The sequence below is a fragment of the Antechinus flavipes genome, chromosome 3, assembly GCF_016432865.1.
Source record: "Antechinus flavipes isolate AdamAnt ecotype Samford, QLD, Australia chromosome 3, AdamAnt_v2, whole genome shotgun sequence".
Classification (NCBI taxonomy): Eukaryota; Metazoa; Chordata; class Mammalia; order Dasyuromorphia; family Dasyuridae; genus Antechinus; species Antechinus flavipes.
The window spans coordinates 457,875,579-457,888,256 of NC_067400.1; the positions used below are offsets into that span (position 1 = coordinate 457,875,579).

A 12,678-nucleotide genomic window follows, 5' to 3' on the forward strand; every position below is an offset into this window, starting at 1 on the left:
TTTTTTATCAATGACTTCACCTTAGTTTATAATTAATAATCAAATTCTCATTTTCTTTCCATAAACCAGTAAGTCATATTTGTCCTACAGAACAATTCTGAGATAAATATATCTTCAGTACACTATGTAGTATGCTATATTAAAAACTGAGCAACTGTATGTCTCTCAGATTTTTGAGTCAAACTCAACCTTCCGCAACTGTTTCTCAGAATAATTGTTTCTCTTAGAACTCTGAAGAGATTTAATTCAGCAATAGCATTAAAGGAACAGGACATTATATCAACATGAATGAGAGAGTTTGTTGAGGAGACTTTACAATTGATTTTAATTCTATAAGCACTTATTAAATGTTTGTTATGATTATTATTCATAATAATATGGGGGATCCAAAGATAAAAAAGAAAACATTTCCTGCCCTTAAGGAACTTTCTCAGAAGATAAAATGCATACATAATTGTAAAATGAGGATGTGATGTAGTAAGTGAAAGTGGATAATGAAGAAATTGCACAAAGTTACTAGAAAAATTTAAGGGGGAGTGAGCACACACACCAAGTTGGAGAGTTGGGGAAGGAAGGCTTCACAGAGGTTGAACCTCAAAGGAAGATAGAATTCTGAAAGGTTGCATAATAAGGAAGACATAATTTAGGAATAGAATGTGGTTTATGTGGATACACAGAGAGTGAAAGAAGAGCATGTTGAATCTCTTGAATAAATAGTAGTTTAGTTTGGCTGTAATGAAGAGTCCTTTTTGGCTTTTCTGTCTTATCTCCCCACTCCATCCAATCAGTTGGTAAGTCTAATTGATTCTGTCTACATATTAGCTTACATCTCTCTTCCCTTTTCTACTTTTATTGCTATCATTTTCATTAACTTTCAGGTGGGCAATTGTAATATCTTCACAATTGGTTTCCTTGACTTCAATCTCTACCCTTCCCAATTAATTTTTACTAAACACTATTGACAAAATAGTATTCTTAGTGAATAAATTTCATTATATTACCCCGTTACAAAGCCAGTAATGAGACTTTTTCCCCCTACAAGATAAAATACACATTCTTTAGCCTGTCACTCAAAGCTCTCCACAATCTGTTTTTAATCTATTTTTTCTTTTTCTTTAAAATTTTAGAAATTTATGTTTTACTTTATTGTCACCTCCATTTTCGCATATTTTTTTCTCCTCCATCAGTCAAAGAAAGGTAAAAGACAGTTCCTGTTTTTCTATTTTTTTTATTGAAGTTTATTTTCAAAACATATGTATAGAAAAATTTTCAACATTGATTGTAGAGAGCTGAAGCTATTGAGTCAATGCACTGAGGTCAGGATTGCCAAGCACTTGAGGCTAACTACTGATTGGACAATACTCCATGAGCATATGCTTGGAAAATGGTCCTTTCTGCTATCTGTGCTGGTTCAATGATTGGTGTATACAAAGGATTGTAGGAGGGACTAGGGAGTGGAGTAAGACTAGTCAGACACTCTTTGGTGGTAGAAGAGGGAGAAGGCGATTACAGAGATTCTGCTTCTATCCTGTTCAATCCTGCATCTAAGACCAAGAATAAAGACTAAGGACTTTTGCTTATCCTGACTCCGGCTGATTCTGAGGTATCTGGGGTGCTAGCACGATCATCACAATTGACTCTTGAAAAGCCTTGTGTTCCAATTTTTCTTTCTCTTCCTCCCACCCCTTTCCCTAGATGGCATATAATCCAATATATATTAAACATGGTAAAAAAAAAAAGTTAAATCCAATATAGGCATACATATTTATGCAATTATCTTGCTGTAAAAAAAATCAGATCAAAAAGTTTAAAAAAATGAGAAAGAAAATTCAAGCAAACTACAACATAAAGAGTGAAAATGCTAAATTGTAACCCACTCTCAAATGTCACAATCCTCTCTCTGAGTATAGATGGCTCTCATCATCACAAGATCACTGGAACAGGCCTGAATCATCTCATTGTTGAAAAAAGCCACGTTCATCAGAAATGATCATCATATAATCTTGTTGTTGCCATATACAATTATCTCCTGGTACTGCTCATCAGTTCACATAAGTCTCTGAAATCATCTTACTGATTGTTTCTTATAGAACAATAAATTTCCATAACATTCATATGCCATAACTTATTCAGCCATTCTTCAACTGATGGGCATCCATTCAGTTTCCAGTTCCTTGCCACTACAAAAAGGGCTGCCACCAACATTTTTGCACATGTGGGTCCCTTTCCCTCCTTTAAGATCTCTTTGGGATAAGCCCAGTAGAAACACTGCTGGATCAAAGAGTTTGCACAGTTTGGCAGCCCTTTGGGCATAGTTTCAAATTGCTCTCCAGAATGGTTGAATCTGTATACAACTCTACCAACACTATATTAGTATTCCAGTTTTCCACATCTCCTCCAACATTTATCATTTTCTTTTTCTGTCATCTTAGCCAATCTGAGAGATGTGTGGTGATATCCCAGAGTTGTCTTAATTTGCATTGCTCTGATTAATAGTGATTTAGAGAACCTTTTCATATGACTAGAAATGGTCAAAAATTGTCTGTTCATATCCTTTGACCTATCATTTGGAGAATGGCTTGAATTCTTAAAAATTTCAGTCAGTTCTCTATATATTTTAGAAATGAGGCCTTTATCAGAATCTTTGAATATAAAAATGTTTTCCTAGTTTATTGCTTCCCTTCTAATCTTGTCTGCAATAGTTTTGTTTGTACAAAAAGTTAACTTCATATAATCAAAATTATATATTTTGTGCTCAATAATGATCTTTGCTTCTTCTTTGGTCACAAATTCCTTCCTTCTCCATAGAGCTAAGTAAACTATTCTATGTTCTTCTAATATCACTTTTTGTCTAAATCATGAACCCATTTTGATCTTGTTTTGGTATACAGGGTTAGGTGTGGATCAATGCATACTTTCTGACATACTAGCTTGCAATTTTCCCAGAAATTTTTGTCAAATAGTGAGTTCTTATCCCAAAAGCTTGGGTCTTTGGGTTTTTCAAACACTAGATTACTATAATCATTGACTATTTTGTCCTGTGAAACTAACCTATTCCACTGATAGATTACTATATTTCTTAGCCAGTACCAAAAGGTTTTGTTGACCTCTGCTTTATAATATAGTTTTAGGTCTGGCATAGCTAAGCCACTTTCATTTGCATTTTTTCCATTAATTCCTTTGTAATTTTTGACCTTTTGTTCTTCCAGATGAACTTTATTATTTTTTTTTCTAGATCTATAAAATAATTTCTTGGGAGTTTGAGTGGTATGGTATTAAATAAGTAGATTCATTTAGGTAGTATTGTCATTTTTATTATATTAGCTTGGCCTATCAATGAGAACTTGATATTTTTCCAATTAATTAGATCTGTTTGTATGGAAAGTGTTTTGTAATTATGTTCATATAGTTTCTGACTTTGCCTTGACAGATAAGACTCCAAAATATTTTATGTTATCAACAGTTCTTTTAAATGGAATTTCTCTGTGTATCTCTTGCTGCTGTACTTTGTTGGTAATATATAAAAATGCTGATGATATATGTAGATTTATTTTGCATCATGCAACTCTGCTAAAGTTGTGAATTGTTTCTAGTAGTTTTTTAATTGATTCTCTAGGGTCCTCAAAGTATACCATTATATCATCTGTAAAGAGTGATCATTTGGTTTCCTCATTATTTATCTAAATCCTTTAATCTCTTTTTCTTCTCTTATTGCCAAAACTAATATTTCTAGTACAATACTGAATAGTAATGGTGATTAGTGGACAACCTTGTTTCACCTGTGATCTTATTGGGAATGATTCCCATTACATGTGATGCTTGCCAATGGTTTTGAATAGATGCTATTGATCATTTTAAGGAAAAGTCCACTTATCCCTATACTCTCAAGTGTTTTTTAATAGGATTGGGTATTGGGTTTTATCAAATGCTTTTTTCTGCATCTATTGAGATAATCATATGATCTTTTTACTAATTTGGTTATAGATATAGTCAATAATGTTAATAGTTTTCCTAATATTGAACAAGCCCTGCATTCCTGGTATAAATCCTACTTAGTCATGGTGTATTATCCTGGGGATGACTTTCTGTAATCTCTTTGCTAATGTTTTATTTAAGATTTTTGCATCAATACTCATTAGGGAAATTGTTCTATAGTTTCCTTTCTCTGTTTTCATCCTACTTGGTTTAGGCATCAGTGCCATATCTGTGTAATAAAAAGAATTTGGTAGGACTCCTTTTTTTCCTATTTTAAAAAATAGTTTGCATAGTATTGGAGTTGTTCTTTAAATGTTTGGCAGAATTTACATGTAAATTCATCTGGACCTAAAATTTTTTTTCTTAGGGAGTTGATTAATATCTTATTCTATTTCTTTTTCTAAAATGGGACTATTTAAGTAATTTATTTCCTCTTCTGTTAATCTGGGCAATCTATATTTTTGTAGGTATATCCTCCATTTCATTTAGACTATTAAATTTACTGACATAATGTTGGGCAAAATAATTCCTAATTATTGCTCTAATTGCCTTTTCATTGATGGAAAGTTACACCTTTTTATTTTTTGAGACTAACACTTTGATTTTCTTTTCTTTTTCTAATCAAATTAACTAATGGTTTATCTATTTTGTTGGTTTTTTCATAAAACCAAATCTTAGTTTTATTTATTAATTCAATAATAGTCTTACTTTCAATTTTATTATTTCCCCTTTTATTTTCAGTGTTTCAAATTTGGTATTTAATTGGACATTTTTAATTTGTTCTTTTTCTAGCTTTTTTAGTTCTAAGCCTAATTCATTGATCTTCTCTTTCTCTATTTTATGGAAGTAAGCATCTAGACATATAAAATTTCTCCTAGCAACTGTTTTGGCTGCATCCCACAAATTTTGGTATGTTGTCTCATTATTGTTATTCTCTTGGATGAAATTATTTATTATATCTATGATTTGTTGTTTCACTCATTCATTCTTTAGGATTAGATTATTTAGTTTCCAATTAATTTTTGGTCTATTTTCCTCTGGCCTTTTATTGCTTGTAATTATTATTGTATCATGATCTTAAAAAATGCATTTACTATTTTTGCCTTTCTGCATTTGATTTTGAAGTTTTTTAAATGTCCTAATACATGGTCAATTTTTGTATAGGTTTTATGAGCCACCAGAAAAAAAGTTTACTCCTTTCTGTCTCCATTCAATTTTCTCCAAAGATCTATCATACCTATCTTTTCTAAAATTCTTTACCTCCTTAACTTCTTTCTTACTTATTTTGTGATTCTATTTATCTAGTTCTAAGAGAGAAAAGTTGAAATACCCCACTAATATGGTTTTGCTGTTTATTTCTTCTTGCAGCTCTCTTAATTTCTCTAGGAATTTGGATGCTATACCACTTGGTGCAGATATGTTTAGTATTGATATTGCTTCATTATCTGTGGTACCCTTTAGCAAGATATAGTTTCTTTATCTCTTTTATCTATTTTTGTTTTTGCTTTATCTGAGATCCAGGATTACTACCCCTGCTTTTCTTACTTCACCTGAAGCATAATAGATTCTACTCCAGCCTTTTATCTTTATTCTGTATGTATCACTGCTTTAAATATGTTTCTTGTAAATAACATATTATAGGATTCTGGTTTTTAATCCAGTCTGCTATCCACTTCTGTTTTATGGGAGAGTTTATGCCATTCACATTCACAGTTAAAATGACTAATTCTGTATTTCCCGCCATCTTATTTACCCCAAATTGGCTTTTTCTCTTTCGTTTCCCCTTTCTCTCTTCCCCAGTATTTTGCTTCTGCTCATCACCCTTAAATAATCCTCCCCCTTTACAACCCTCCCCCTTCTCATACTTTTCCCTTCTATTTCTGTTTTCCCTTCTATTAGCCTCCCCCTTTCTCCTCCCATTTGCCTATAAGATGAGAGAAGTTTCTCTGTGAAACCAAATATGTGACAGTCCCTGTTTTTGAGGAGCTCATATGATAGAGATAACTGTAAATGGTTATGTAAAAATAAATTATACACTATAAAATGAAAATAACACCAGAAAGAAGGCATTAGAAGTGAGAAGAATTGAGAAAGGCTTCTGGTAGAAGGTGAGATTTTAGATGGGACTTAAAGGAAGCCAGGCAAGCTAGGAGAAATGAAAATGAGGAAGGAGAGCATTTCAGGCATTGGCATAAAGGAGTAAAGGTGGTGTTGCAGAGGATTGTACCTTTTAATAAAGGATAAAAAAGACTAAAAAAAAAAAGTACCACCACCCCCCCTCCAAAAATACACACACACACACACACACACACACACACACACACACACACACACACAGAGTAGATCAAAAGAAACACATAAAACAAATTTGACATTATATTCAGTTATATTCTGTGTTCATACCCACTCTAAAAAAAGAGAAGAAGGTGTATCCTTGTTTCTTCTTTGGGGTCAAGCTCAATTATTATAATTTCACAGCATTGGTTTTCAATTCTTTTGATGCTGTTCTTTTGATCAGTCCATCTACTAAGGCTTATTAAGTATCTATTATGTGCCAGTGCTGTGATAATTGCTGGGGATACAAAGAAAGGCAAAAAACAAACATTTCCTGCTCTCTAAGAGTTCACAGTCTAGCAGAAAACCGCAGGAAAATGAATAGGTACAAACAAGATACACAAAAGACAAATTGATGATAGTCTCAAAGGGAAGACATTAAGATTAAAGAGGATTGGGAAAAGCTTATTGCAGGAAATGAGATATTAGCTAGCTGCAAGGTCACACTACAATGTACAGAGTCCTGGGCCTGAAATCAGAAAGACCTGAGTTCAAATTTATCTTCAGATACTTACTGTGTGATTCTGTTCAAATCATTTAATTTATATGTGCCTCCGTTTACTCAAGTATAATATGGGGATAATGATAATACTGACCTCACATATAGCACTTAGCATAATGCTTGGCACATAATAGGAGTTATTTATCCCTTTTGCTAGCTGAGATTTAAAAGAAGCCAGTTAAATTGGAAAGTCAAGTTGAGGAAAGGTATTCCTAGCCAGGAAATCAGGTCTTAATTTTTCTGATGTGGCTGTAAAATTAATGGGCTGCCAAGGGTAATCAAGGAAGGCTTCATGGAAGAGTTGGCCTTTGAAATGAGCCCAAAAGCATTCACTACTGTGATACAGTAGATTGAGTGCAAAGTTCAGTGTTGTAATAGGATTCATTCACTAAAGAGATGATGAAATCCTTCAGAAGTTCTCATTTGTGGAAGTCATGTTGATTACTTCCAGCCATGAGTTATTATAATAGAGCTTCCCAAAGGGAGATTTCTTAAAGCTGGGATTAGGGACGTGATCAAGACTATGTAAGGTTTTGTGTAAGCTTTCCTCTTGGTCTCAAATAAACTCTTGCACATCCCATTCTACTGAAAGCCTTCACTTCCTTAAGAGTCTAGCTCAGGTGTTACCTCTTGTGAAAACTTCCCGAATTTTCCTAGCTATAAGTGATTTTTAGGATGGTCCAGTAACCACAGGACTGAATTTGAAGTCTGATGGATAATAACAATTATAAGAAGGACAGGATGTATTTATAAAGCAAATTAAGGTTTACAAAACTATTTATATTTGCTATTTCATTTGGTCCTCACAACAGCTCTGTGAGGTAAGTGTTATTTTACATTTTACTTATGAGAAAACTGAGCCTGGGAGAAGTTAAATGACTTACCTAACATTCCACAGCTAAGTAATCTTATGGAGCACAACTTGAATCCAAATCTTTCAAAACTCCAAGTACAGCATTCTATCTGTTGTGTGACTTAGCTGCTTCTTCTGTTTAATTTAAATCCTAATTCTACTTCCTATTCTATATTCTGTTGTATGCTTTCTAGAGCCCCCAAGTTGGGGTGCCAAAATGTACTATGCTTTCTAGTACTCCTGCACTGGGGTGCCAAAATATACCATCCAGACTAGCTCTCTGGAGAATCTCAGGACCAGCCTGAGTCCTTGGTCTTAGTGGAGGAGTGATGAAGCAGGAATGGTTAAGACATGAAGTCCATCTATTCCAAATTCTCTCACCCTTATATATCCTAATTTTCTTATATAACAAAGCAACACTGCACATGCTGGACCACATAAACAACTTACTATTGTATGTAGCTTGACTCTTTGCCACTTGGTATCACTCTGCTTTAAATACAGTACAAGTTGTCACTGCCCCCTGACTTGTCAGGAAGGCCGAGAGCCCTTAGGAGAGATGGGGAGCCCAACTAGACATTGTTAGCAGGTTCCCTCTGTGCTAAATACCCGGAGTTCCCCCACTATCTGTGGACCGCTACAATATTCTATATTCCTATATTATATCTATATTCCTACTTCTACAACTCTGCATAAAAATGAACCAGTCTCTCTCTGGGCTTTAGCTTTTTATCTCTAAAATGACTTCTGATGTCCATTAAAGTTCTAAACCTTTGATCTTGTTCCTCTTCCTTCAATCTCAGGTATCACCCTAACTATCCCTGTATTGTTTTCATATTTCTAACTTGTATTGCAGATATTTTATCCTTCTAATCTCAAGCTTTTTGAGAACATGGACCATATTGGTTTTCATCTTTGGTCTCTCAGTCAAGCAAAGTGCCTTGCAATTTAATGATACTGCATTTAAGTTAGCCAGAAACTGACTGCTAACAAAGTGAACAACAGGGACATAGACTTCTGTCATCAAAGATTGGACTCCAGGAAAGTAAGGGTGGCTACATAATTCTACTTTAAGACGGGGGAGGTATGATGAGGATAGCTATTTCAAGAGATTCCCGGGGCAGCTAGGTGGCGCAGTGCATAGAGCACCAGCCCTGAAGTGAGGAGGACCTGAGTTCAAATTTGACATCAGACACTTAACACCTCCTAGCTGTGTGACCCAGGGCAAGTCACTTAACCCCAATTGCCTCAGCAAAAAAAAAAAAAAGAAAGAAAGAAAGAAAGAAAGAAAGAAAGAAAGAAAGAAAGAAAGAAAGAAAGAAAGAAAGAAGAAAGAAAGAAAGAAAGAAAGAAAGAAAGAAAGAAAGAAAGAAAGAAAGAAAGAAAGAAAGGAAGAAAGAAAGAAAGAAGAAAGAAAAGAAAAAAAAGAGATTTCCCCTTGTGGCATCAAGTAAAGTGACAGCTGTGCACTCAGGTAGTATAGATTAGAAACCCAATCAGAAATAACCTTAATTTCAATGAATATTATCACTGATTGAGCAGAATTAAGTCATGTTTACATGTAAAACTAGGCCAGATTATAATCTGTTGTTATTATGTATAAAATGTTTACCTATTTCTAGTTTATACACTGAATTTCTCACACATTATAGAATTTTATAGTCTAAATGGCTAGACAGACAGGTAATGTACTGATAATCTATCTTAGACAGGAATTAAAAAACTATAAAAGGACTAGGAGAAGGTCTTAAAGTCAATTGACTATTCATTGACTCACATAGTTGTGGCAGAAATAACTAACATTCTGGGAGGATTCATTAGAGGGCTTCCTTTCTAATTATGTCACAGAATCAACATTGGTAAGCAGGGTTTGGACATTTTAGAATTTCTACTTTGGTTATTATTATTGCTTATAGAGCAAAAAAACTTTGACAAGCTTTACAATTCTGAATCTTTGGCTTGGGCTTAGAAAGAAACCAATACATTCAAATATTGTGGACCCTTCAGGAAAAAAAAAAATTAGGGAATTAACTTGAATGTGGACTTGGAAGTATTAAAGATATTTTGGGACTGGTGAAAACCTGTAGTTTCAATGCTGAAATTACTACCTCTAAATTAGAACTAATAGGTTAGGCAATGTATTATATTGTCAAAAGCCAAGGAATTATAAGATTTGGGATTTGGAAGGGCTTGAGACTAAATAATTTTTATTTTACATATTCCTTATTTAACACATAAGAAGAAGAAACATAAGGATAAGGAATGACTTGTTTAAGATCAAGCATGCTAATAGCCTAACATATCTGAATCTATGTCATCTTATTCTCAGTTTGGTATATTTCAGATACTTTGCCCTTATTTACTACCACTATTTTCTTTTTAATTTTTTAAAGTCCATCACAACACTATTGATAGTATTTTTGGATGTTTGTGGTTGCATAAAAAGGTAAAGGATGATCTAGACTAGGTGCAAATGTAGTCCCATTTCTCTTCTTTTTTTTTTTTTTTTTTTGGCACAACATAACCTAGATTTCTTTCATGGGAACTGATGGGAAGATGTATGCTGAGTATAGTTGTACTATATAAGGAACTATATATATATATATATGACTAATGGGAAGACTAGGACTAAAGAATTCCATCAAAGAATTGTAAGACAGGAGAAAGACAACAGGTAGAGAACTGGAGTGTTTCATCGGTCCCTTTGTAATACCAGGAAGAAGGAAGGACCTCCTATAGTGAGCTTTCATGAGGATATGAATAATAATTACACAGCATGGGCAGGTATAGTTAAGTTTTATATCTATCACTGAAGGAAATATCTACATTGATGAAGTCATGGATTCATTTGATTATTTCAGTTTGCCAACAAATTCAATATAAATAAATGTAAAGTCTTATATTTGGGTATAAAAAATAAATTCTATAAAGACTAGTTAGGGGAGTATGACTAAATAACAACTCATATGAGCAAGACCTAGTTGTGTTAGTGGGCTTCAATTTTGATGAGTCAGTATTGTGACATGATAGCCAAAGAAAAAAAACTAATACCCATAAGGTAGGAGGTAATAGTCCTGCAGTAGTTAGGAAACTATTGTGACATTTCAGTTCTATGTGCCACATCGTAGGAAGGATATGAATAAGGTGGAGCAAGGAGAATGGTGAGCAGGATAGCAAAGTAATTTGTGACCAAGTTTTTGAGGATTAGTTGAAAGAATTGAGGATATTGATAACTGTTGTCATCCAATCCATATCTGTCTTTTCCAAAAAGTTACCAAGAAATGTTTAGTGGTTTGCTAAAATCTGGGTAAAACATTTTACTAATTTACTAATGCGATAATTTTATATAGTCATCTATCTATATCTAATTTTAGAGATCAGAAAACTTGGTGGTGGTATGTATATGAATGTGTGGAGGTGGGGGTTAATTGTGTACCATGTGTATTTGAAAAGTAATTCTATTGTAGAGGAGTTAGCCTTAGTCTGCTTATCTGTTTATATATTACCTTATCCATATCCTAATTGAAGTCATCTATGTGTCTTTCTCAAGGTATTCTTAGCCCAAAGTCTCCCTCTCCCTCTTAACCACTGCCCTTATTCCTAGGACATTCAGAATATATGCTGATATCTCCCCAAACATCTTACCCTCCAAGTTTATTACTACTATGACTTACCTCTTTATTCTTTCTAAATCACACATAAGGTCATACATTTGACCTTGCCAGCTTTGTAGGTAGCCTTCTTTAGCCATCTTATTCTCTACTGATTCATTTCATAGATAAAAATCACCCTGACATGTGGAGCATGAAAATAATCTAATATTCTATATGGCTAAAAATATGTAAAGGTAGGGAGAGGTTAAGCCTGTCTTCAAGGTCACAAAACTAGACTCCAAAATAATAATAATAATAATAAAGGCTTTAGCATTAATACACTTTGTATTCTATTTGCTTATACCTTTTCTTAAAATAATCTGCATCTCCTCCATCCCCTTTCATCCTAGACTTAAATGGCCTTACCAATCATAATCATTTTCTTCTTAAAAGCAGTAGTGAAAAAAAAATCACACGAAGGGGTTTTTATTTTTTCTCTTTCACATTAAGTTTTTTGTAGTTTAAGACAGTAATTAGAGAGAGTGAATGTCAACAGTCTTCCCCTCTATGATAATCATCTGAGAAGTAGTTATTATATGTTCTTTTATTCTTCTAAAATAATTACTTGAGGAAGAGATAATTTCTCTGAAAGTCTAAAGGTCACTTCTCAATAAAACCCAGCAAAGATATTTGTTAAAACAACCTTTAATGTCTCAACTTTTATGAATCAATACTTTGCTTTATGAGTAGTATAGTTTCATGTGTAAATACACATACTTAACACACATGCATACATAACATATTTTATATTATCTCATTTGAAAACAATAATTCTGCGAAGTAGGTTTTTATATATGTAATATATATTCATAGAATTTATATATATATAAATGTGTATCCAGATGTGTATATGTAGATAATACATATATACATATGGTGTGTGTGTGTGTGTGTGTGTGTGTGTGTGTGTGTGTATGTAGACAGAGACAGATAGAGACAGAGTGAGCAGAATTTAGACTTTATAGCTTATTCCACTTTACATCTGTGGCTCTGCTCAGTTTCAACTCCATGGGACTCCCTGACAGCTCCCTTTTCCCATCCTTTGGTGTGTTGTCTTCTCCCATTAGATTGTAAGCTCCTTGAAGGTAGGAATGAATTGTTATTATTTTTTATTTGTATCCTCAGTACTTCGTACAGTGCTTGGCACATAACGTCTTAATAAATGTTTATTAAATCGAATATAGATATATATATATATGTATGTATGTCACACACATAAAATTTACCTGGATTGAGAGAGTTGTTGTGAAGATTCAATGAGACAATGAATCTAACGCACTTTGCAAAAATGCTAAATAAATTCTAGCTATTGTCATGATAATTTTACTTTGGCTAAGAGTTATTTTCTCTTTTTTAAAACT

The 12,678-nt window shown here is 33.5% G+C and overlaps 1 protein-coding gene across 1 annotated transcript in view; it reads left to right on the top strand.

Moving 5' to 3' along the window:
* The first annotated feature begins 704 nt into the window (after nt 1–704).
* Nucleotides 705–12,678, top strand: part of USP12 (ubiquitin specific peptidase 12) — a 119,950-nt gene continuing 107,976 nt past the window's right edge. Inside the window, exon 1 of the mRNA XM_051986547.1 lies at nt 705–791. The gene's annotated coding sequence lies outside the window, so the exon portion shown is untranslated. The remainder of the gene's footprint in view (nt 792–12,678) is intronic.